Genomic DNA, 27,371 nt, shown 5'->3' with positions numbered 1-27,371 from the left:
CTCCTTTAGGATGGCCTGGTTGGATCTCCTTGCAGGCCAAGGGACTCTCAAGAGTCTTCTCCAACAACACACTTCAAAAGCATCAATTCTTTGGCGCTCAGCTTTCTTTATAGTCCAACTCTCACATCCATAAATGACTACTGGAAAAACCATAGCCTTGACTAGATGGACCTTTGTTGGCAGGTAATGTCTCTGCTTTTTACAATGCTGTCTAGGTTCGTCATAACATTCCTTCCAAGGAGAAAGTGTCTTTTAATTTCATGGCTGCAATCACCATCTGCAGTGATTTTGGAGCCCCCAAAAATAAAGTCAGCCACTGTTTCACTGTTTCCCCATCTATTTCCCATGAAGTGGTTGGACTGGATGCCATGATCTTTGTTTTCTGAATGTTGAGCTTTAAGCCAACTTTTTCACTCTCCTCTTTCACTTTCATCAAGAGGCTTTTGAGTTCCTCTTCACTTTCTGCCATAAGGGTGGGATCATCTGCATATCTGAGGTTATTTATATTTCTCCTGGCAATCTTGATTCCAGCTTGTGCTTCTTCCAGCCCAGCGTTTCTCATGATGTACTCTGCATATAAGTTAAATAAGCAGGGTGACAATATACAGCCTTGACATACTCCTTTTCCTATTTGGAACCAGTCTATTGTTCCATGTCCAGTTCTAACTGTTGCTTCCTGACCTAAATACAGGTTTCTCAAGAGGCAGGTCAGGTGGTCTGGTATTCCCTTCTCTTGAAGGATTTTCCACAGTTTATTGTGATCCACATAGTCAAAGGCTTTGGCATAGTCAATAAAGCAGAAATAGATGTTTTTCTGGAACTCTTTTGCTTTTTCCATGATCCAGCAGATGTTGGCAATTTCATCTCTGGTTTCTCTGCCTTTTCGAAAACCAGCTTGAACATCTGGAAGTTCATGGTTCACATATTGCTGAAGCCTGGATTGGAGAATTTTGAGCATTACTTTACTAGCCTGTGAGATGAGTGCAATTGTGTGGTAGAGTGAGCATTCTTTGGCATTGCCTTTCTTTGGTATTGGAATGAAAACTGACCTTTTCCAGTCCTATGGCCACTGCTGAGTTTTCCAATTTTGTTGGCATATTGAGTGCAGCACTTTCACAGTGTCATCTTTCAGGATTTGAAATAGCTCAACTGGAATTCCATCTCCTCCAGTAGCTTTGTTTGTGGTGATGCTTCCTAAGGCCCACTTGACTTCACATTCCAGGATGTCCTGCTGTAGGTGAGTGATCACCACCATCATGATTATCTGCGTCATGAAGATCTTTTTGGTATAGTTCTTCTGTGTATTCTTTCCACCTCTTCTTAATATCTTCTGCTTCTGTTAGGTCTCTACCATTTCTGTCCTTTATTGAGCCCATCTTTGCATGAAATGTTCTCTTGGTATCTCTAATTTTCTTGAACAGATCTCTAGTCTTTCCCATTCTGTTGTTTTCTTCTATTTCTTTGCACTGATCGCTGAGCAGGGCTTTCTTATCTCTCCTTGCTATTCTTTGGAACTCTGCATTCAAATGTGTATATCTATCCTTTTCTCCCTTGCTTTTTGCTTCCCTTCTTTTCACAGCTATTTGTAAGGCCTCCTCAGGCAGCCATTTTGCTTTTTTGCATTTCTTTTTCTTGGGGATGGTCTTGATCCCTGTCTCCTGTACAATGTCATGAACTCCATCCATAGTTCATCAGGCATTCTGTCTATCAGATCTAGTCCCATAAATCTATTTCTCACTTCCACTATATAGTCATAAGGGATTTGATTTAGGTCATACCTGAATGGTCTAGTGGTATTCTCCACTTTCTTCAATTTCAGTCTGAATTTGGCAATAAGGATTTCATGATCTGAGCCACAATCAGCTCCCAGTCTTGTTTTTGCTGACTATATAGAGCTTATCCAGCTTTGGCTGCAAAGAATATAATCAATCTGATTTCAGTGTCGATCATCTGGTGATGTCCATGTGTAGAGTCTTGTGTTGTTGGAAGAGGGTGTTTGCTATGACCAGTGTGTTCTCTTGGCAGAACTCTATTAGCCTCTTTCCTGCTTCATTCTATACTCCAAGGCCAAATTTGCCTGTTACTCCAGGTGTTTCATGACTTCCTACTTTTGCATTCCAGTCCCCTATAATGAAAAGGACATCTTTTTTGGGTGTTAGTTCTATATGGTCTTGTAGGTCTTCATAGAACTGTTCAACTTCAACTTTTCAGTGTTACTGATTCCTTCTATAGTATTTTTAATTTCAGTAATTGTGTTGTTTTTCTCTGTATTTTTATTCTTTAATTTTTCTAGGTTTGTTAACTTTTTCTTGCATTTTCTCCATTTTGTTTTCAAGGTTTTTGATCATCTTTATTATCATTATTCTGAATTCTGTTTCAGGTAGTTTGCCTATTTCCTCTGCATTAATTTGGACTTCTGTGTTTCTAGTTTGTTCCTTCATTTGTGTAGTGTTTCTCTGTGTTTTCATTTTTTTTTTAACTTATTGTGTTTGAGTTCTCCTTTTTCCAGTATTAAAGGTTGAATTCTTTCTTCCTTTTGGTTTCTGGCCTCCTAGGGTTGGTCCAGTGGTTTGTGTAAGTTTCCTATAGGATGAGATTTGTTTGTTTGCTTGTCTGTTTTTCCTCTGATGAGCAAGTCTGAGTGAGGTGGTAATCCTGTCTGCTGATGATTGGGTTTATATTTTTGTTTTATTTGTTGTTTAGGTGATGAGTCCTTAAGAGGGTGTTACTGATGGTTAGGTGATGCTGGGTCTTGTGTTCTAGTGGTTTCCTTTGTGTGAGTTATCACTCTTTGATACTCCCTAGGGTTAATTCTCTGGTAGTCTAGGATCTTGGAGTCAGTGCTCTCACTCCAAAAGCTCAGGGCTTGATCTCTCCCTAAGATGCCCTCCAACATTGTGCTGATCTCTGAACCTGTTGTGGGGGCAGCTCAGATTCTAATCTGGTCCTGCTCCTGTGTGTTCTTGTCTCCAATATCCACAGCTACCAGAATTAGTGCATTTTCTTTTGTGGGCGCTCTCAGCGTCCTTTTATATGTTCCATCGACACAGTCTGCCTAGTTGATCTTGTGGATTTAATCTGAAGCTTGTACAGCTGGTTAAATGTTTTGGGTCTTCTTCCTTAGCCACACTGCCCCTGCATTTCAATTATGGTTTTATTTCCACCTCTCCATGTGGGTTGTCCACTGGGGTTTGCTCCTTAGGCTGCCCTGGAGGACACGGTTTTGCCCCTATGAAGGCCAGCTGTGGCAGTGGTGCAACTGTTTGGGTCGCAGGGGTTCTGGCAGCACTAGGTACTCAGGGGAGTTGGCGGCTAGTGCAGCAGGAAATATAGTGCTTTAGAAGGGTATGGCAACCAGTATTGGCCAGTACACTCCAGTATTCTTGACTGGAGAATTCCCCTGACAAAGAAGCCTGGCAGGCCACAGTCTACAGGGTCGCAAAGAGTTGGACATGACTATGCACGCATAGATGCAAGATTTTTTTGGCCTGTGGCAGCTCTGCCGTAGTGAAAGTTGAGTGTGAAAGTAGCGCAGCTGCTTGGCTTGTGGGGGCCCTGGTGGCACAAAGTTTGCAGGGACATGGACTGCAACCACCCCAGGAGTTATGGCCCTAGCAGGGTCTTTTTTTGAGCCTCTTGTAGCTGGCGATCAGAAGGCCTCTTTGGCCAGTCTTTGTCCATAGCTCCGATCATTCAGGCACTTAGAGGATTCCCTTGCCTGTGGTCCTTCTCTGTTGTTCGGCACATTAGGCACATAGAGGGCCTCCCCTGACTGGGGTCTTACTCTGTAGATCGGTGCATCAGACACTTAAAGGGGCACCCTGGGTGGGGTCCTACTCTGTAGTTCAGCATGTCAGGTGTTTGATGGGCCAGCCTCTCTATCGTTCAGCTGCTGATGCTGGCATGTGGGGGGAGAGAGAGGCTATGGTGATCGCCCCACCCTCTATGTGTGACTCAGCAGTATTGCCTTGCTTCCATGGCTGCCTGGCTTTCCTATACAGGCATTTCCCACCACAATCTCTTCTCTCACATCCCTTGATCCATCTCTCCATAGTCAACAGCAGCCCTGGCTCTTGGGTCGCTCCACAATCCCTAAACTCCAGCTCCCAGCTGCTGTGCCTACCAGGGGCCCTGCATCCCTGTCTGGGGTATGTATGGTATCCAGCAAGGACTGTCTGATTCTCATTCCATTTAGGCTGCCACAGATCAGCTGTTTCACTCTCAGTCTTAAATGTTTCTCTTCTGACCCAGACAGTTGCCCCGATGTGGGGATTGGACCCCTGCCCACCCCACCAAGGGCAGGTCCAGTCCTACTAATACTCCTGTGTTTCCCCCTAGTTCCTTCATCCTACCGAGTTTTGTGAGGTTCTATATATTCTTTTCCACTAGTCAGGTATTCCTGTCAGCTCTCAGCTGGTGTATTGCATGCACTTCTGTGTCCGAAGGTGTATTCCTGATGTATCTGTGGAGAGAGATGTACTCCATGTCCACCTACTCTTCCACCATCTTGTTCTCCCTGAGTTGTTTTTAGATTACTATTGCTATCATGCTTCTTACCATTCATCACCTTCAGGTCTGCTGTACTGGTCTCGCATCTCATATATAAATAGACTTATGACTCCAAAATGGAGAATAACAACTCCCTAGAAATTGTGAACTTTCAGAATGAAGTTGTGAGGAGTGCAAGGAACTTAATGGACTGTCTTACCAGTGAAACAAACCATTTAAATGGTGAAAATTATTTTTGAAAAAGTTAAAATCTGAAAACTGCCTTAAGGGCATATGGTAAATTGATAAAGATTTATTTAAGAAAATCAACTTTCATTAAGAACAGGGAATATCTCTGGCATTTGAACCATAACTCTCCCATTCCTCCATTCTCTACTCCAGCTAAGTGTGATGGAATCTCTGTTTTGGGTTAATGCGGTCAAAAGAACAATACTTCCACTTCCTCCAGCTCCCAGATATGATTATGATTTCATCCCCAGAGGGATCAGCCTTAGATATTTGTCATATCTTCCAGCTTTCTGTTGCAGTAGCTCTATTCCAAGCAGGCATGGATAAAAAAGAGAGGAAATGAGCTCTCTTCTGCCATCTAACTCTCATTCATGGAGCACAATGTCTACTTTAGTTGCAACTGGTTGAGAATACTTGGCTCCAACTGTTTCCACCCTAGCTTTTTCATACAGATTTTACACTAGAAGGGCAAAGCTGATAAGAACTGTAATCCCATCCCCATCCTCTAGACTGTTCATAGAGAAATAATGGGAAATTGTTCACAGAGGGAAGCAGGCTTTTGTCCCTCTTTCAGTTCCAGTGCAGTGGCTCAGAAGCTCTGCTTAGAGGGAAAAGCAGACTGTAAAAGCTGAGAATATCATAGCTTGCCCCAAACCCGGGGATGACTTTATTTTGGAAAAGAGCACAAAGTTTATTCTTAAGGGTTATGTTGAAGACAAGGAACATTTTGTTGGGTAATTAAGAAGGAATTGTAGCTCCATGATACTATTAATATTAGCAACAAGAATAGTGGTAAATCAGCTAGAAGTTTAATTGAGAGAACGCGGGAAAGAGGTAAGATAAATCCTCCTTTGGTCACAGCAAACTTCAGAGACTAGAAGCAAGCTGCCCTGCAAAAAGGGTTGACTTTAATTGGATCAGACTCTGGAGCAATTGATAAATACTGCAAGTGTAGCTAGGGGTAAGGAACCCACCTGCAAATGCAGGAGACCTAAGAGACACAGGTTTGATCTTTGGGTCAGGAAGATCCCCTGGAGGAGGGCATGACAACCCACTCCAGTATTCTAGCCTGGAGAATTCCATGGACAGAGGAACCTGGAAGGCTGTAGTTCATAGGATCTCAAAGAGTTGGACACGACTGAAGCGACTTTGCATGCACACACCAGGACATTTTCAAACACAATAAAATAATCATATACTGACTAGCAGAAGCTATCAGATTGGCTTGATAAATAGAAGATGAATCAGAAGTTTAGTGGATAAAATAAAGAGATTTTCTACAGTCTAAGAGAGCCTGGCTAAAGTGACAGCCATCTGTGGTGGTCTAAGGCATTGTTCACATACCCAAGACTGTTCTTTCCAAGAATACCATCAGAAGTTGCACAATGTGGAGGCAATAATATTTTCTTAACTCTTGCAGTGAAGTCACTAAATAAATATTCAAGCAAATAATATAAACAATAAGCCCTAGAGTGGCAGGATTTATATCCAGAGATACTACAATATATCATCTAAAATATCTGTGTGTGTGTGTGTGTGTGTGTGTGTGTGTGTGCTCAGTCATGTCTAACTCTTTCACAACCCATGGACTGTAGTCCCCAGTTTCCTCTGTCCATGGAATCTTCCAGGCAAGAATACTGGAGTGGATTGCCATTTCCTACTCTGGGTGATCTGCCTGACCCAGGAATCAAATCCACATCTCCTGCACTGTCAGGTGAATTCTTTACTACTGTGCCACCTAATCAAAAAAACAGATTATCAGACATATAAAGAAACATGAAAGCATGATGTGCATACAGTAAGTAAATAAGAAGAAAAAAGAAACAGCAGAAAATTGGAAGTTTGCATGAGGGAGTTCATGCATTGAACTGACAAGAAAAGGACTTTAAATAGTTATTTAACTAAGTACTTAAGATGGTACCAGAACAGTTTGGTTTTGAGGATTACTCATTCAGCAAGAGAGTGCTCCAGTTCCAACATTCTAAAAGTTGCGAGAATTAACATTTAGCAGAGATCTGCAAGTTGGCATGGTTAATCTCACAAAATTACAGAAAAATACATAAAACAGTAGGATAGAGTCAGAGTCAGACCCCAAACAGACATCTACGGTTGTTAAAAGGCTGAAAATCTGTAGCAGCAGATGTATTTGTATATTTGTCCTGTATTTTATTTTACTACATATGGTTCCATATTACCACTGAACATGATTATTGTAGTTCTGCTCATCTTGTTAGAGTTAAGGCAATAATCCCATTTATAAACATTTTTTCACCTAGGTGTTCCATTTAACTTTATACAATTTCCTATGACTTTAATTTTGTCCTAATGTTAGGCTACTGAAAGCATAAAATATCACAGTAGAAGATTTTCATTTTATTTCTTCTGATAGACTCAGCATCAGAGTTTATGAAATCATGTGTATCTCCATTTCTCAACAGTTTCACTGAAAAGTTTTTAGGGCAGGTAGAATCTTACCTACAGACACACAGGTGGCTACATCCCCTAGAAATGTTGATCTCTCCAAGCTCTGATTTCAGATTCTTTTCTCCCACATCCCCTCACCCCTTGCCCTTGGACTCTATCTGTAACTTTCAGAGAAAAAGACACTTTGAAAACATAAGAACTAACAGTTGCCAAACAGTGGATCTGGCTTCAGGAAGCAATAGTTTTCACATTCAGAGGCTGTACAACCTTCTTTCCACTTGAGCAGAATAGGTAGTAAGGGGTTGAAAAAACAATGTATTGATTGTTTATTTTTTTACATTTTTATTGATTTTTATTCCTGTATGATGAAAAGGATAGTACTCAAAAAGGCATTGGATTCTGGAAGTATTCATCTTACTTGATAGATTTTAGTTGAGAAACTTCTTTAGAGAGGCTATTTATTTTAGCCATATTCCTTTGGTCTGTTATAACTCAAAAACATCACTATTCACTTGTAATATGTTAGAGTCATTGAAGACATCAACCTTGGACATGAACTTTCTGTGTGCCTCCTCTTCCATCAGTAAATGAATAGATTTGTGCAGAACTGGAACAGATCAAACAATATTTTTAGCTTTTTACTACATCCTCATAGTTAAGTAAAACTACCCAAAACTTTGTAAATTTTGCCTTATGTGAATCGTGCTAGGCATTTTAATGAAGTCATTTCATCTTGTTGAAGATAAGAGATTGAGTCTTAACCTCTCATTCTCTAAACTGGTGTGAATTGCTGAGATTTAAGTAAATAGTTCAAATCTTCATTCTTTATACTGCTTCTTTTCTCTTACCCTGTCCACTATCTTTGTGATTGAAAAGCCCACGCTAAGAAAATCCACTTGAAATCAAACAATTCTTTCACATTTCTTCACAGAGATATATTTTTAACTAACTTCAATGATGTTTAGTCACTAAGTCACGTCTGATTCTTTTGTGACCCCATGAACCATAGCCTGCCAGGCCCTTATGTCCATGGGATTTCCCAGGGAAGAATACTAGATTGGGTTGCCATTTCCTTCTCCAGGGGGTACCTTCAGTAAGTAGCTATAATTACAGTTATAAGGTATCTTAGCTATTATTCTGGTTCAAACACTGTTTCACAAGTGGGGAATGAGTTGCAATACCATTATATAAAATATATCCATGTAAGCTGAAAATAGATATTTTCATTACAGTGTAAAAATATATCTCCAGCACCTTAAGATTTTAGATAAATAAATGTGAATTATAAGCAGATGCCTCTGTAACTACTTAGTGCTTCACAGAGGTCATATCTGATTCAGATTCTTTTTAAAAATTATAGTTTTTATATGTGATTATACTTTTGTTTGGGGCTTCCCCAGTGGGTCAGCAGTGAAGAATCTGCCTGTAATGCAGGTATATCCCTGGGTCGGGAAGATCCCTTGGAGGAGGGCATGGCAACCCACTAGTATTCTTGCCTTGAAAACCCCATGGCAGAGGAACCTGATGGGCTTCAGTCCATAAAATCACAAAGAATCAGACACGACTGAAGCAACTTAGCACACACACAAGCATTCTTATGTTAGATAAGCCAGTTATAATATTAAGTTCACCAGAATTAATAATGTAAGATAGCTGGCTATAATTTCCACAGTTTATTTAAATGTTTCTATCAAATATGTATTTAGTATTATGTCCTTGTTTTTAAAACTGAACATACTGCATTGTGTTAAGCACTTAATTATGGCATGAAAATGTCATTATATACTATTTTATGTTGATAAATCCTCAAAACAAGAAGTAAAACAATAAAATTGCATACTATTAATTATTTAAGTTAAAACTTGATATTTAGAAACAGAAATAATGATCGTGGACTATCCTGATACAATTGTTTTATATGTTAAGCATATAAATTTTATAAGTAAAAATAAGCAAATATTAAGAAACATACTATAGAAAATCTGTAAAATAAATAATTAAAATTTATTTCTTAAGAAATTCCAATAAAATAAACAGTTTTATGGGAAATACAAGGAAGGGGAAAAATGAGAGAGAAAAAGAAAGAGGAACAGATTTTAAAAAATTAGAAATAAGGGGGAAATACAGTGTCTATGAATATAGAGAATTTTTCTCATTCTAGGAAAATATTGTGTATGAACTATTAATGCTATTTCTAGTTATAACTAGTGCATTAAATACCTTTTGAACAGATGTTATGATAGTGACCACCCTTCCCTTGCTCTTTACCTTAAGGGAACTGGGTTTAATACCTTATGATTAAGGAGAAATTTAATGGATAATCTTCATCCCAGTTAAAAAAGTTCTCTGAATTCCTCATCAGCCAGGATTGGTGGGTATAGTTTGTGTTCAGGTTGTTCCAGATTTACCTCTACGTGACTCTCATTTTCTTTGAGCCAATGCATGTAAGCCATGACAGAAGTGTGGGAGAGATCAGCAGAAACCTATGACTTCTCCAAGACATAGAATTGAAATGGGCACTTCTGCTTATATCCCATTGGCTAGAGTAAGTGACATGGTCAAGCCCAGAATTAACAAGGACAGGAAATATATTCTGCCTATAGTTGGAGGAACTGTATACAGTAATGACAGAGCAGAAGGTTGGGATACAGAAAAGGGTAAGAAATAGGGAATAATAAAGCAATCTGCTGTAATATTCTTACTGAATATTGTCAGATTTTAAAACCTATTAGAACTTAAGACTTGTTTTTGCTTGAGAAAGAAAAAGTGTTTAGTGCAATGCTATAAATACTTACTTTAAATGTAGACTCCAATAGTTATGAACTAAGTAGCATTTATCTATCTAAAAAACAGGATAAGACAATCTGACAACTTTCAAATGTCAAAAGCACTTTTAGTCTCTGTTTGTAAATGACAGAAATAGTGAAGTTTAAAAAGTTAATTTCACTTTTAAAATCATTTATTTTTAAAAACATATACTTAGTCAATCATACATTAGTGTAAACATTTTAGAATTTCAACAGCAAATGAGGTTTTACCTAAAATTAAATGATACATTTTAAATATAAAAGTATATAATTCTCTGAGTAGAAATTATCTTTTTAAAATTTCTGAAGAGTAAATGAATACTTTAAAGTGTACTGATAACTGATGACAGTATATGCTTATGTCCAAGGTCCTAGTGAACAGAAAGATATGATTAGAGAAAATTAATTGTAGTAATATTCTCACTTTATATACAATCATGACATTTCTCTATTTTTACTTTTTCTTTTTATCATCAATGTCTCTCCCTTTTTATACCTCCATTAATCTACTCTCCTCTCAGTCTGTCCCCATATTTTATTTATCTTCCCACCACCTGTGCATTTCTGTACCTTTCTTCTTCTACCACTTCTTCCTTCATCAGTCTCAATTCTTCCTTCGCTTTCTCTCTCCTTCTTATCTTTCCTTGATCACTAGTGAGCACCTTCAGTTCAGTTCAGTTCAGTCGCTCAGTCATATGCGACTCTTTGCGACCCCATGAACTGCAGCACGCCAGGCCTCCCTGTCCATCACCAACTCCCGGAGTTCACTCAAACTCATGTCCATTGAGTTGGTGATGCCATCCAGCCATCTCATCCTCTGTCTTCCCCTTCTCCCCCTGCCCCCAACCCCTCCCAGCATCAGAGTCTTTTCCAATGAGTCAACTCTTCGCATGAGGTGGTCAAAGTACTGGAGTTTCAGCTTTAGCATCAGTCCTTCCAAAGAACACCCAGGACTGATCTCCTTTAGAATGGATTGGTTGGATCTCCTTGCAGTCCAAAGGACTCTCAAGAGTCTTCTCCAACACCACAGTTCAAAAGCATTAGTTCTTTGGTGCTCAGCTTTCTTCACAGTCCAACTCTCACATCCATACATGACTACTAGAAAATCCATAGCCTTGACTAGATGGACCTGTGTTGGCAAAGTAATGTCTCTGCTTTTGAATATGCTATCTAGGTTGGTCATAACTTTCCTTCCAAGGAGTAAGTGTCTTTTAATTTCATGGCTGCTATCACCATCTGCAGTGATTTTGGAGCCCCTCAAAATAAAGTCTGACACTGTTTCCACTGTTTCCCCATCTATTTCCCATGAAGTGATGGGATCAGATGCCATGGTCTTAGTTTTCTAAATGTTGAGCATTAAGCCAACTTTTTCACTCTGCTTTTTTCACTTTCATCAAGAGGCTTTTTAGTTCCTCTTCACTTTCTGCCATAAGGGTGGTGTCATCTGCATATCCGAGGTTACCGATATTTCTCCTGGCAATCTTCCAGCCCAGTGTTTCTCATGATGTACTCTGCATATAAGTTAAATAAGCAGGGTGACAGTATACAGCCTTAGATCTGTGTTACTTTTTCCTTTGAGGATGTATTCCTCTAATGGAATCAACTCAATTGGCTGGCACCAGGTGTTGCATATTGGGACAAAGCCCAGGGCCTGACAGATGCTGTCACTGTAGGCAGAGACCCAAGAGCACTATAACTGGGCTTTACCACCCTTCTTTGTTGCCCTGTAAGCAACAATTCTGTCCTTCAGGGACATTCTGTTTCTCTTCCTTCTACATACTCTCTTTGAGATCTTTCCTCCCTTGTTTTTTATTTGTCTTACATTCAAGGTATGAAGGAACAAAGAGGGAATGGGGTGGGATAGTTACACTGGACCTGTTGCAACCCACAGTTTATTCCAGTACTGGCTCTAGTGAATTGCTGAAATTAAACACCAGTCATGACATGCTGGGATGGCTTTGCTGTCACACTGTCATGCAGAGGCAATTCAAGAGGCAATGATCCAGTCTGGACATGCAGGAAGAGAGAGAAGAGCTCCAGTCCTCTGTCTGACTATGGTATCAGGCATTCCTCATGCTCAAGATGTTGTTTAGTTAGCTAAACAACATTCCTAGTTAGCTTGTAGCCATGCTCTGTCCTTAAGCAGTCTGTTTTTCACTTTAACACAAATAACATAGTATAAAGTATGAACAGTAATTTGTTTGTATATACATATTTAAATATAGATAACTTCATTTCTAATTAGATGAGGAAAATCAGAAAAGAAAGTAAAATGAATAGTCATTCCTAAGGAGTCCATTGCCACTGGAGTCTTCCAAAAATCCCTTTGACAAAATAGCAACATATATAGTATTACTAAAAATAGAGAAGAAGAGAAGATTAGGAATAAAGTATGTGTGTAAGAATCATTTACAGAGTAAGTTTCCATAAAAGTAAAGTATTGATTTTGTTAATGTTATAGTATCTTTGTAAGTATGATTTGGCCCTGGAAATAGGGTCCGTCCATGTGGCACCCTACTCCAGTACTCTTGCCTGGGAAATCCCATGGACAGAGGAGCCTGATAGGCTACAGTCCATGAGGTTGCTAGCAGTCGGACACGACTGAGCGACTTCACTTTCACTTTTCACTTTCATGCATTGGAGAAGGAAAGGGCAACCCACTCCAGTGTTCTTGCCTGGAGAATCCCAGGGACAGAGGGGCCTGGTGGGCTGCCGTCTATGGGGTCATACAGAGTCGGACACGACTGAAGCGACTTAGCAGCATGTGTTATGAACAGCTTACCTCCTACTATTTTCCAACTAATAAGTATAGTAGTGATACCAGAAGGCCACAGTTTGCTGGAGGAAAAGCCCATTAAAATATTAGCCAATAACACAAATGTATATGATATTAATAATATCTTATCAATAATATGTTATAGTAATGATAGATGTTTACTGATTTTGCTATAAAATTGTATATTTCTAATGGTTAATTAAGCTATTAATGTATTATATATTTCAAATACCAGACATACACTCTAAGACAATAAAAAACAATTAAGTTTTTTGTATTGACATAAAAATAAATGAAACTTCTCTAAGGTCCAACTATTTCAACTGTTTTGGTGTCATTTGCTTGAAAATGGAATGACATTAAATATTGCCCATAATATGTAAGGATTGTGCAGCTTAGTTATACAAATTGAGTTGTTTCTCATTCCTCCCTATGTATTACCCTTACATCAGAAATAGCCTTTTCTTAAGCACATGCACTTTAAATCTAATTCCTTATTTTATGTAGATACTTGTCAAATCAAATTTTCCAAAGTTTTCTTGGTTACATGTTACTTAGGACTTTGAGGAGAACTTAAAATTTTCCAGGCAACTTTAAAATTTTTTTTAATTTTGGTAATGAAGATAAGCAGCATTACTTACTCCAAAGAGGGTGAGGTGGAATCAACATACACTATGTTAAAAGATTTTTTTTTTTTTGAAGTTTATCATCACAAGGTTTAATGAATAGTGTTACAGCTCATCATGATCACAGCTGCACTGAGACAGCTGAACAGAACTACCGGAGGACCTGTTTTCATCACATTCACATTTACTACTGTGCTAAATTATTATTATTATTTTTATATATATTATTATTATTTTTTACTTTACAATATTGTATTGGTTTAAACTTGAGCAACTCATTAACAAGGGGTTGCAAAGAGTCGGACACGACTGAGCGACTGAACTGAACTGAATTTATTAACAAATATTTGAAAAACAAAAAGGGATTTGCTGGTCTAATTATTGCTAGAAGTTTTGTTGTTATTGTTGTGTGTGTGTTTTAGTAGCTAAAGTCAAAATTTTTGATAAGCATTTCAATATCTTTGGAAATATGGTAACTGGGTAATATGTGACTGTTTCTAATAAATCTTAAATCTGCACTCATAACAGTATATTGATATGGGTATTTTCCAAATCATTGGTTGGAGTATTCTACACAATACATCCCTCATAAATCATATATATATGTTTTTTATCCCTTTGTACTTTATCTTCATTGGAAATGAGGTATACTTCAAGTGCTATCCACGTTGAAAGCACTGAGAATATATTATTTGCTACCAAGTTTATTTCCACAGTTTGATGATAATATACTTTGTGGCAGCAATTACAGATAAGCAAAATAGAAGAAATATTCTTTAACTAAATTAGAAATGTAATTTATAATTTAAATGGTAAACCAAATTGACAATGAAAAACAATTTGTGGAAAATGAAAAGCATTTTAAAGTAAGAAATATATGCTGTTATAAAACACTGTTCTTTTAAAGCAAAAAATGGGATAAATTATTTGAAAAAAATAAAATTATTATGAGTTATGGTGACCTCAAGCTAATCGTACTTCTATAGACTCTGATATTCTTTTTTTGCAATATAAAGGAAACAATTTTATGGGTAGTAATTTTTTCTATGTTAAAATTCTGTAATTTTTAAAAGTCAGTAGAAGCATTTTTAATATGTTTTTCCAAATTCCACTTACACACACTTTATTATTAACCTATTACAATAAAATAACATCTGATTTTAATTTTAATTCTGCCCATGGATCAGAAATAAATTACTTTAATAGATTTTTTTCTCTAATGATTTTGAAGTTGTATATTATTTTCTTCTCTGTTTTGTTGTTGTTGAGTAAATAAGTCTTGTCCAACACTTTGCAACCCCACGGACTGCAGCATGCCAGGCTCTTCTGTCCTCCGCCATGTCCTGGAATTTGTTCAGATTCATGTCCATTGAGTCAGTGATGCTATCTAATCATCTCATACTCTGCCACCCACCTTCTCCTTTTGCTTTCAATCTTTCCTAACAACAGGATCTTTTCCAGTGAGTTGGCTCTGTGCATCAGGTGGCGAAAATATTGAAGCTTCAGCTTAAGCATTAGTCCTTCCAATGAATATTTAGAATTGATTTCCTTTAGGAGAGACTGGTTTGATATCCCTTGCTGTCCAAGGGACTCTCAGGGGTCTGCTCTAGCACCACAGCTCAAAACCATCAATTCTTCAGTGCTCTTCATGTTCTCTCACATTCATACATGACTACTGGAAAAAAAACATAGCTTTGACTAGACGGACCTTTGTCAGCAAAGTGATATCTCCACTTTTGAATATGCTGTCTAGGTTTGTCTTAGCTTTCTTTCCAAGGAGCAAGATTTTGGAGCCCAAGAAAATAAAATCTGTCAGATTCCACTTTTTCTCCTTTGATTTGCCATGAAATAATGGGACCAGATGTCATGATTTTAGTGTTTTGAATGTTGAGTTTTAAGCCAGCTTTTTGACTCTTCTCTTTCACTCTCATCAAGAGGCTCTTTAGATCTGCTTCACTTTTGCCATTAGAGTGGTATAATCTGAATATCTGAGGTTATTTCTCCCAGCAATCTTAACTCCAGTTTGTCACTCATCCAGCTCAGCACTTGTATGATGTACTTTGCATATGTTAAATAACCAGGGTAACAAAATGCAACCTTGTCATACTTCTTTCTCAATTTTGAACTTGACAGTTGTTCCATGTTCGATTCTGTTTCTTCTTGACCCACATACAGGTTTCTCAGGAGACAGGTAAGGTGGTCTAGTACTCCCGTCTCTTAAAGAATTTTCCACAGTTTGTTGTTATTCACACAGTTAAAACTTTAGTGTAGTCAATTAAGCAGAAGTAAATGATTTTCTGGAATTCCCTTGATTCCTCCATGATCCAGCCAATGTTAGCGATTTGATCTCTGATTCCTCTGCCTTTTCTTAACCCAGCTTGTACATCTGAAAGTTTTCAGCTCACATACTGCTAAAGCCTAGCTTGAAGGATTTTGAGCATAACCTTGTTTAGCATGTGAAATGAATACAATTGTACAGTAGTGTGAATATTCTTTGGCATTGCCCTTCTTTGGGTTTGGAATGAAAACTGACATTTTCCTGTTCTGTGGCCATTACTGAGTTTTCTAAATTTGGTAACATATTGAGTGCAGCACTTTAATAGCATCATCTTTTAGGATTTTGAATAGCTCAGCTGGAATTGCTACCTCCACTAGCTTTGTTAATAGCAATGCTTCCTAAGCCCACTTGACTTCACACTCCAGGATGTCTAGCTCTAGCTGAATGAACACACCATGGTGGTTAAGACCTGTTTTCTTCTTATATATACAATTCTTCTGTGTATTCTTGCCACCTCTTCTTAATCTCTTCTTTTTCTGTTAGGTCCTTATTATTTTTATCCTTTATCATGCTCATCTTTGTATGAAATATTCCCTTGATATCTCCAATTTTCTTGCAGAGAACTCTAGTCTTTCCCATTCCTTCCCCCACCTCTTTCTTTGCATTGTTTATTTAAGAAGGCCTTCTTATATCTCCTTGCTATTCTTTGGAGCTTTGCATTCAGTTGAGTATAATTTCCCTTTCTCCCTTGCTTTTCAGTTTTCTTCTTTACTCAGCTATTTTTTGTTATACTTTCATAAATCAGCATATCCTTTTACTCCTGAAAAAATATGGGAATCTTTACATGTTAGCCCTCTGCTATCTCCTTTTAATCATTCATAATCTAATCATTTGCATATATCATGGATCATTATATACCATTTTTAATATTGTGTTATTTTTTGTACTTAAACTGCCCAAATTATTCAATGTTTATTTAGCTATATCAACTTGTTTATAGTATCTTTACTCTCCTTGTTGCAAACAGACACTAAGGTGGTCCACTTGATCCTTCTCTTCAGGTATTCAAATGTTCTCTGCAGGGTGTGTGGAATCAGTGTCTTACATCTATCTCTTGGGAAATGTCAAAGATGATGGGATGTATGTGACTGTACTTGGTTATGTTATATAAAACTCTAATGCCCATATTTTAATGTGATACACATCACTGCTGGTTTAGAAGAAGCAAGCAACCTTTTAGAAAGCTCCTACAGCCACTGATGGAGGGTCGTTTTGGAGTAACACCAGCAAGAATGTGAAGCCCTCAATCTGACAACATCCACATAAGCTTGGAAAAGACTGTCATATTAGGTAAGCTTACAGATGAGGAACCAGTCCTGGTCAGCACCTTGATTATGCCTTTTTGAGACTGGGAAACAGAGGACTCGGTTAATCCATGCACAGACTCCTGACCCACAGAAGCTGTGAGATAAAAATTATATTGTTTTAGGCTTCTAAATTTGTGATAACTTTATCATGCAGCAATAGATAATTCACTCTTACAGTGTATTTTTTATCAGAAATTATGTCACATCAATTTATAATATTTCTCTTTATTTAAAATTTACTTCACAGTTCTACTCAGTATGACATTAATATCATTTCTTCCTTTCTTTTATCACTTTCTGTGTTTTGTTTATGCATCTCTTGAAAAAGACTCCTTTCTCTTGGTTTTAATTTTCTTCTCACTAAGACACATTCCTTATTAGTTCTTTGATTGGGATTTTATTTGTAATCTTTTATATTTATCTAGTGGGGTTTCCTGCATGGCTCAGCAGTAAAAAATCTGCCTACAATGCAGGAGGCACAGGAGATGTGGTTTTGATCTCTAGGTAGGAAAGAAACCCTGGAGAAGGAAACGGCAACCCACGCCAATATTCTTGCCAGAAAAATCCCGTAGAGGAGCCTGGTAGGCAGCAGTCCAGAGGCTTGCAAAGAGTAGGACATGACTCAGTAACTGAGCATGAATATTTATCTAATAGTGTTCACATTTTACCCCCATTCTTAAATAATAGCTTAAGTGGTTATTAAAATGATAGGTTAATAGGTATTTTCCCTCAATACTTGACGATACTATTCTATTGCTTTTAGCCTATCGTTGCTTATAATAATATTTCTGTAAATTATTGTTTTGTATAGATAGAATAAATCTTCTATATGCTTTCTTTTTTAAAGACAAGTATTGAGATTGAGGTATAATTTGCATACAGTAAGTTATTATGATTAAAGTTTAGAGCATAAATCAATGAACTTTGAGACATACATAGTTATGGAAACACCATCACAATCAACATGGAGAATGTGTCTATTAATCCAAAAATTGTTTTCATGTCCATTGAAGTCAATTTCCTGTTTCCTTTTCCTTCACCCACCTCAAGGATTATTTGACTTTTTGTTCCTTTATTTTGGCTTTTCTCGTATGACATGTAAACAGAATCACTATACAGCTTATTTGTTTGGCTTCTTTCACTTAGCAGAAAATTTTTGAAATTCAGTTATGCTGGTGCAAGTATCAATAGATCATTTATTTTTACTTACCAGTAGTATTTCAGTTGCATGGAAAAATCACTGTATGTTTATTTATCCCCTGGATAATGGACATTTGAATTGTTTTAGCCACTGACAAGCATAAATAAACTTGCTGTAAACATTATTCACCTAAGAGTCTTTGTATAGATATATTTTTATATTTCATGGGTAACATATATATATATTTAATATATATTTTTAGTGGGTCTTTTTATAACTGTGTGTTTAACTAGATAACTATCAATGCTTCAGAATATTTTTCAAGGGGCTTTATCATTTTGCATCCTCTCTAATATACAAGAACTCTTCTCTGAATTATTTCTAGCACTTGATTAACAGATTGTGTGTGTGTGTGTGTGTGTGTGTGTGTATGTATTGCCCTTCAGTAGGTATAGAGTGCAAACCTACTGGGCTTTCAGTTTGCATTTCCTTAAGAATTAATGAATTTGAGCACATTTCATGAACTTATTTGCTAAAAGTGTAGTTTCTGTTATAACATGTCCTTTTAGATTTTTCATCCTTTATTTAATTGTGTTGTTTGTCTTTTATTGTTGACTTGCAAAAGTGCTTTATATATTCTAAATACAACCTTTTTATCATATAAGTGTTTTGCAAATATTGCTTCCAGTCTACGGTTTATCTTTTCATTTTCTTAGAAGTGTTTTATAAAGAGAATATTTTAGTTTTAATGAAATTCAATTTATCATCTTTTTTCTTTTATAGTTTGTGCATTTTGTGTCCTATCTAGGAAACCTTTGCTTAATAGGCCACAAAATTTTATCTTATACTTTCTTCTAGTTGGTTTTATAGTTGCAACTCATGAATTTAAGTTTATGTTCCATTTCAAGTTAATTCCTGTTTATGATGTGAAGTAAAGGATAAAGTGTTTTTGTTTTTTCACTGTATAAATTCCCATTTGTTTAAGCACCACTTAGACTATCTTCTTCATTGAATTACTTTGGCATTTTCATAAAAAATAAATTTGGTATATATATATATAAATATATGTGTACGTGTGCTAAATTCTAGATTTATTCTATTGATTTATTATACATCTATCCTTATTTTAATTGTAAGCTATGTTGCTTGTTGTGAATTTATAGTCATATTTGTAATCAGGTAGTACAAATTTTCTAACTTGTTCTTCTTTGTCAAAATTAATTATCTACTCTAGAAATCTACAAAATAATCGAATTTGAATTCTAAGCACAAGCTTCCCAAATCCCTAACTGACTGTCTGTATATACTTGTTTTCCTTGAATCACAAATTCAAAGATTTTATTACAATATATAAAGTATTTGTGTAGTGAGCCAAGCTAGAAGTAGAATTGTGTACTTCTCCTTTTTCTGCTTCCATCACGTAAATAGTACCTCAGTCAACTTTGATGAAATAAATGAGTATCAACACAAAACCATTTAAATATTCTCATGAGAAGTTTTATGGAAAAACTAGAGACATTACTTTGCCAACAAAGGTCTGTCTAGTCAAGGCTATGGTTTTTCCAGTGGTCATGTATGGACATGAGAGTTGGACTGTGAAGAAAGCTGAACGCCGAAGAATTGATGCTTTTGAACTATGGTGTTGGAGAAGACTCTTGAGAGTCCACTGGACTGCAAGGAGATCCAACCAGTCCATTCTAAAGGAGATTAGCCCTGGGTGTACTTTGGAAGGAATGATGCTAAAGCTGAAACTCCAGTACTTTGGCCACTCATGCAATGAGTTGACTCATTGGAAAAGACTGTGATGCTGGGAGTGATGATTGGGAGTAGGAGGAGAAGGGGACAACAGAGGATGAGATGGCTGGATGGCATCACTGACTTGATGGACATGAGTTTGAGTGAACTCCAGGAGATGGTGATGGACAGGGAGGCCTGGCGTGCTGCAGTTCATAGGGTTGCAAAGAGTCAGACACGACTGAGCGACTGAACTGAACTGAAATAGAATCTTAGAATTCAAAGTGGCCTGAGCTCATCTACTCCAGTTTTTACTCAGTGTAAAAATTCCCTCTTTGATATTTTAATAGATGATTTGGGAATTTGCTTAGAACATTTAATATTTTGTAACATTTGTTGTTCTGTCGCTAAGTCCTGTCCAACTTTCTGTGACCCATGGACTGCAGCACACCAAGCTTCCCTGTCTTCCACTATCTCCTGGAGTTTGCTCAAACTCACATCCATTGAGTCAGTGATGCCATCTCACTATCTTATCCTCTGTAGCCCACTTCTCCTCCTGCCCTCAATCTTCCCAAGCATCAGAGACTTTTCCAATGAGCAGTTTTTTGCATCAGGTGGCCAAAGTATTTTGTAACAATGATTCCTCCATTTAAGTCAGCTCTAATTGTAGAAAAGCTCCACCTCTCACTTTCCTGGTGACTCAGAGGGCAAAGTGTCTGCTTTCAATGCAGGAGACCTGGGTTCAATCCCTGGGTCGAGAAGATCCCCTGGAGAAGGAAATGGCAACCCACTCCAGTATTCTTGCCTGGAAAATCCCATGGACAGAGAAGCCTGGTAGGCTACAGTCCATGAGGTCACAAAGAGTTGGACACCACTGAGCGACTTCACTTTAACCATTTTATTTTAGTTAGAAAACTGCTTTCCTGAAAATTTCAACTTGTATCACTGTATGGAACAACTCTAATAATCCTTTTCCTGAATGACAGCTCTTAAAATATTTGAAAGCAGCTATTACATCTCCAGTAATCTCCTGTTCAACCTCCTACAACTTTATTATATTTCTTTGTTTGCTAACTTTTCCTATTCCTACTCCATCTTTTCTGCATGTGCTCCAATTTGCTCAAATGAAACACTCAGAAGTAAACTCCAGCTGGAGTCAGATCAATGCAAAGTGCTTCTAAGAGTGGTGAAAAAACCTCATTTCTTCATTGGAATTGGATAGATTATTCAGAAAATGAGACTAACAAAATAAAAACACCCTTAAAAGAAAGCGTTTCTCAGAGCAACTCTGCAATTTTCTCTGTGTTGTAAACTTGGACTATTGTTTGTAACATTTTGGGGTATTTGGATTTGATCACAGTTTATTAATCATATTTTACTGATTCTCTGTAGCAATACCTTATAAGGTGCATACACTCCAGTGCTCATAGCAGCATTGTTTACAATAGCCAAGATATGAAAGCAACCTAAGTGTCTATCAATAGACACATAAATAAAGAAGATGTGGTGTGTATGTATATATGTGTGCTCTGTCACTCAGTTATGTCTGACTGTAGCCCACCAGGCTCCTCTGTCCATGGGATTCTCTAGGCAAGAATACTGGAGTCGGTTGCATGCCCTCCTCCGGGGATCTTCCCCACCCAGGGATCGAATGTGCGTCTCTTATGTCTCCTGCATTGGCAGGCAGGTTCTTTATCACTAGCACCACCTGGGAAGCCCCATTTGTGTGTGTGTGTGTGTGTGTGTATATAAATTAAATATAAATATAATATACAAATATAAAATAAAATATAAATAAATATATAAATAATGAATATATAAATATATATATAATAATATGCATAATGGAATATTAGTCACCTGTATTCTAGAAAAATCCATATTCCATATAAAGGATACAGTCTTACCATTTGGGACAACTTGGATGGGCCTTGAGGGCATTATGCTGAGTAAAATAAGCCATATGGGAAAAGACAAATACCATATGATTTCACTCATATGTAGGCTATAAAAAAACAGGAAAAATAAGTGAACAAACCAAACAAAAGGAAGCATGTAAGTGCAGAGTACAAAGTAGTAGTTACCAGAAAGGAAGAGGTGGATATGGAGGGAAGAATAGGTAAAGCAGAAGAACTGTATGGTGAAAGATGGAAACTAACTTTTTGCTGGTGAGCATGTTGTATACAGAAGTAGAAATTAATGTTGTACACATGAAACTTATGTAATGTTATAAACCAATACACCTCAATAAAAAAATAACTTAAAAAACAAGCAAATACTGGAACACAAATTCTCAGGATGGAGAATACACTGATGGGCAGGGGGATCTGAGAAGAGAGGGAACATAGGATAACTGGGGCTCTGGAAGGTGGGAAATGCCCAGCATGTTGGAGAAAGTAGTATAGCAATAGGTGGTTGCACAGAGTCCTAAGGAGATGGTCCTGAGGCAAATTCAAAGCATCTCCTTTGATCTGTCTGATTGAACCCAAGTTGCAAATGTGAAAGATGCCTCAGATCTTAGTATATATCATTCAGCCAAAGATGAGTCATCTCTACCTCATGCTTATAAGAGCCTGAAATGTATATACACTCATCCAGCAGGAATGAAATACATATTGCAGTCTTCATTAATACATTTTAAATTTGAATCTAAGTGAATAGCTTGGATTTGGTTAATTTTTAGCCATCTGTCAATATTGGGGTTCATGAAATAAATGTATCTTATTAGAGGAAAATGAAGTTATAATAGAAAAAGCCAGAAAGAAAAACACCAATACAGTATACTAATGCATATATATGGAATTTAGAAAGATGGTAACAATAACCCTGTATACGAGACAGCAAAAGAGACACTGATGTATAGAACAGTCTTGTGGACTCTGTGGGAGAGGGAGAGGGTGGGATGAATTGGGAGAATGGCATTGAAATATGTATAATATCATATATGAAATGAGTCGCCAGTCCAGGTTCGATGCAGGATACTGGACACTTGGGGCTGGTGCACTGGGATGACCCAGAGGGATGGTATGGGGAGGGAGGAGGGAGGAGGGTTCAGGATGGGGAACACATGTATACCTGTGGCAGATTTATTTTTATATACGGCAAAACCAATGCAATATTGTAAAGTTAAATAAAATTAAAAAAAAGAAAACTTGAGTTAATAGCTTCTGAAATTTGCCACAGCAAATAATAAGCTAGATTTTAAAGAATTACAGCATAAACATACTGTCCTTGACAAGAATTTGCTAAATCCTTTTTGTTACTCGGTTTCATTTAAATGGGAAATCTCTCTATGTTCTTAGAAAAACACTTAGGAAAACATCAAATAAATAGCCCTTCACAAGAAGATATGCTCACTCTTTACTAAACCCACAGTCATAAGCAGAAACTGAGAAATTCATTTAAAAATATTCTGAACTGCTTAAAATACAATCTTGTATTTCTTCATATTGACATTTCAAATTGTTAAGCTTAGACTTTTCCAAAGTTAAAGTAATCAACTGCTTGTTTCTTCTGTTTATAACCATGTACACACTTGCACTAAGTAATAACCTTTGTGTTGGAATTAAAGATTAAACACTCATTTAGTTTAACTTAGGTTCCATTTGTTTTCAATTAAGAAGAGAAAATCCTTTCAAGAACAATAGGTTATTTATATTTATGGTGTTTCATTTATAAAACCAAATAAGGTTTTGGTGTTTATAGTCATTAATGTTATTGAAATTAAATTGTATTAAATGAATGAGTTCAGTAAAAAATGAAAACAATTTAAGAGGTAAAAAATTAATTTAGATGATGTAATGGCAATCCACTCAAGTATTCTTGCCTGGAAAATCCCATGGATAGAGGAGGCTGGTGGGCTACATTCCATGGGGTCGCAAGAGTCAGACACGAGTTAGCCACTAAACCACCACCACCATTATCCTATAGTTATAATCAAAAGTTGGAAGCAGTAAGAGTAAGAGTTTAAAAATATTGTAGGGAATTAGCTTCTTTTATTTAATTCATATTAGGCAAGTATCTTTGTTAAATTCTACGTCATCCTCTATGGCACACACACACACATGCACACACGCACACACACACACATTAATAGCTGTAAATCTACCAAAACTTTATTTTTCTGCCAGAGATTGCCACTGACAAATAATATTTCAAACTATGCATATAAACCTGCTGCTGCTAAGTCGCTTCAGTCGTGTCCAACTCTGTGCGACCCCATAGACGGCAGCCCATGAGGCTCCCCCATCCCTGGGATTCTCCAGGCAAGAACGCTGGAGTGGATTGCCATTTCCTTCTCCAGTGCAGGAAAGTGAAAAGTAAAAGTGAAGTTGCTCAGTCGTATCCGACTCTTAGCGACTCCATGGACTGCACCCTACCAGACTCCTCCATCCATGGGATTTTCCAAGCAAGCGTACTGGAGTGGGGTGCCATTGCCTTCTCCGGCATATAAACCTACAGTGCTTTAAAAATGAGTGATACACAGAATGATTCATACACACACACACACACACACACATAACCCCCAACCCCCTACCCTCCCTACCAAGATGTGGATATTCTAATCCCTGAAACCAGAACTTGACTGCATTACTTTAAATGGTAAAAGAGACTTTGCACATGCAATAAAGGTTAAGCACCTTGAGATAAAAATATTATCCTGAATTATCTGGGTGAACTCACTGTAATCATATGAGTCCTTTAAAGCAGGGAACTTTCTTGGGTGTAGCCAGAAAAAGATGGGACCAAAGAAAGAAAAGTTAGAGATTCAACTTTATCAGCCTTAAAGATGGAGGAAGGGAGCTACAAGCCAAGAAATGCATGTTGCTGCTGCTGCTGCTAAGTCGCTTCAGTCATGTCCAACTCTCTGTGACCCCATGGACTGCTGTCTACCAGGCTCCTCTGCCCATAGGATTTTCCAGACAAGAGTACTGGAGTGGGTTGCCATTGCCTTCTCTGCAAGAAATGCATACAGCCTCTAGAAACTAGAAAAGATAAGGAAATGGATTCTTCTCCAGAGCCTAGTAACACTTCAGTTTTAGTCCAATGAGACCTTTATCAGACTTATGACATATAGAACTGTAACATATAATTGTGTTGTTTTAAGCCACTAAATTCATGGTCATTTGTTATAGCAGCACTAGAAAACTAATACAAGATACCATATTTCCAGCAGAAATCTCATTTTTAAATTGGGACAAACATTATAGGATCTTTAATCATTTGCATGCTCCTTAGAAGAAAAGCTATGACCAACCTAGACAGGATATTAAAAAGCAGAGACATTAATTTGCCAACAAAGGTCTGTCTTGTCAAAGCTATGGTTTCTCCAATAGTCATGTATGGATGTGAGAGGTGGACTATAAAGAAAGCTGAATGCCAAAGAATTGATGCTTTTGAACTGTGGTGTTGGAGAAGACTCTTGAGAGTCCCTTGGGCTGCAAGGAGATCCAACCAGTCCATCCTAAAGGAAATCAGTCCTGAATGTCCATTGGAAGGACTGATGCTGAAGCTGAAGCTATAATACTTTGGCCACCTGATATGAAGAACTGACTCATTGGAAAAGACCCTGATGCTGGGAAAGATTGAAGGTGGGAGAAGGGGATGACAGAGGATGAGATGGATGGATGACATCACCAACATTATGGACATGAGTTTGAGTAAACTCCAGGAGTTGGTGATAGACAGGGAAGCATGGCATGCTGCAGTGCATGGGGTTCAAAAGAGTTGGACACCACTGAGTGACTGAACTGAACTGAATCATTTGCACTATTCTGATGGAACTTTTTTAAGTGAGAGAAGAAAGCTATACTAGTTTTCACAAACTAGTACATTTTTCTTATTGTGTTTTAGAAAATCAAATATTTATGTAATCAGCACAAATATTCATTAACATTGATAATCAAAACTCCTCAAATTACCATATTTAGCATGCCATGCACACTATTAAATTTCCCTGTGAGAAGATTCCACATATGCAGTCCTAATCTAAACCAAATGCCCCTAGGAGACCAATCTCTTTTAAACAGAAACTTTCTCAGGAGATTGAAAATTGCATATTATAATTATAGGATCTTAATTTTCACTCAAAATATGGCAATTTCAGGCTCATGGATTCCAACTTTGGCAATTAACAAATGCATAGAAAAGGGAAAAGGGGTTACTAATGTTCTTTCTTTTGTATAAAGAGACTTCAATAGCATCTAAAATATCACTTTTGTCTAAGTCTTTACTCTCTCTACATTTTGAATTTGGTATTGTGAATAAAATCATATTCTTTAAAAATCATTGCAGACAATGTTATTTAAAGGAGTCTTTCATAAACCACTCAAATTTTAGTTGCGTAAGTTAAGTCAATGAATAAAATACTGGAAGTCAATGAATAAAACACTGCCATAAAAAATTAAGGTTAGGGTTAGAGATTCATCCAGGCAGAGATGATTGGAGATCAGTGGAGAAATAACTCCAGAAAGAATGAAGGGATGGAGCCAAAGCAAAAAGAATACCCAGCTGTGGCTGTGACTGGTGATTGAAGCAAGGTCTGATGCTGTAAAGAGCAATATTGCATAGGAACCTGGAATGTCAGGTCCATGAATCAAGGCAAATTAGAAGTGGTCAAAGAAGAGATGGCAAGAGTGAATGTCGACATTCTAGGAATCAGCGAACTGAAATGGACGGGAATGGGTGAATTTAACTCAGATGACCATTATATCTACTACTGCGGGCAGGAATCCCTCAGAAGAAATGGAGTAGCCATCATGGTCAACAAAAGAGTCCAAAATGCAGTACTTGGATGCAATCTCAAAAACAACAGAATGATCTCTGTTCGTTTCCAAGGCAAACCTTTCAATATCACAGTAATCCAAGTCTATGCCCCAAACAGTAACGCTGAAGAATCTGAAGGTGAATGGTTCTATGAAGACCTACAAGACCTTTTAGAACTAACACCCAAAAAAGATGTCCTTTTCATTATAGGGGACTGGAATGCAAAAGTAGAAACTCAAGAAACACCTGGAGTAACAGGCAAATTTGGCCTTGGAATACGGAATGCAGCAGGGCAAAGACTAATAGAGTTTTGCCAAGAAAATGCACTGGTCACAACAAACACCCTCTTCCAACAACACAAGAGAAGACTCTATACATGGACATCACCAGACGGACAACATCGAAATCAGATTGATTATATTCTTTGCAGCCAAAGATGGAGAAGCTCTATACAGTCAGCAAAAACAAGACCAGGAGCTGACTGTGGCTCAGATCATGAACTCCTTATTGCCAAATTCAGACTGAAATTGAAGAAAGTAGAGAAAACCACTAGACCATTCAGGTATGACCTTAATCAAATCCCTTATGATTATACAGTGGAAGTGAGAAATAGATTTAAGGGCCTAGATCTGATAGATAGAGTGCCTGATGAACTATGGAATGAGGTTCGTGACATTGTACAGGAGACAGGGATCAAGACCATCCCCATGGAAAAG

This window comes from Bison bison, unplaced genomic scaffold (assembly GCF_000754665.1).
Source record: "Bison bison bison isolate TAMUID 2011002044 unplaced genomic scaffold, Bison_UMD1.0 scf7180017864471, whole genome shotgun sequence".
In the NCBI taxonomy this organism is placed as follows: domain Eukaryota; kingdom Metazoa; phylum Chordata; class Mammalia; order Artiodactyla; family Bovidae; genus Bison; species Bison bison.
Note: the sequence above shows the minus strand (reverse complement) of the source record.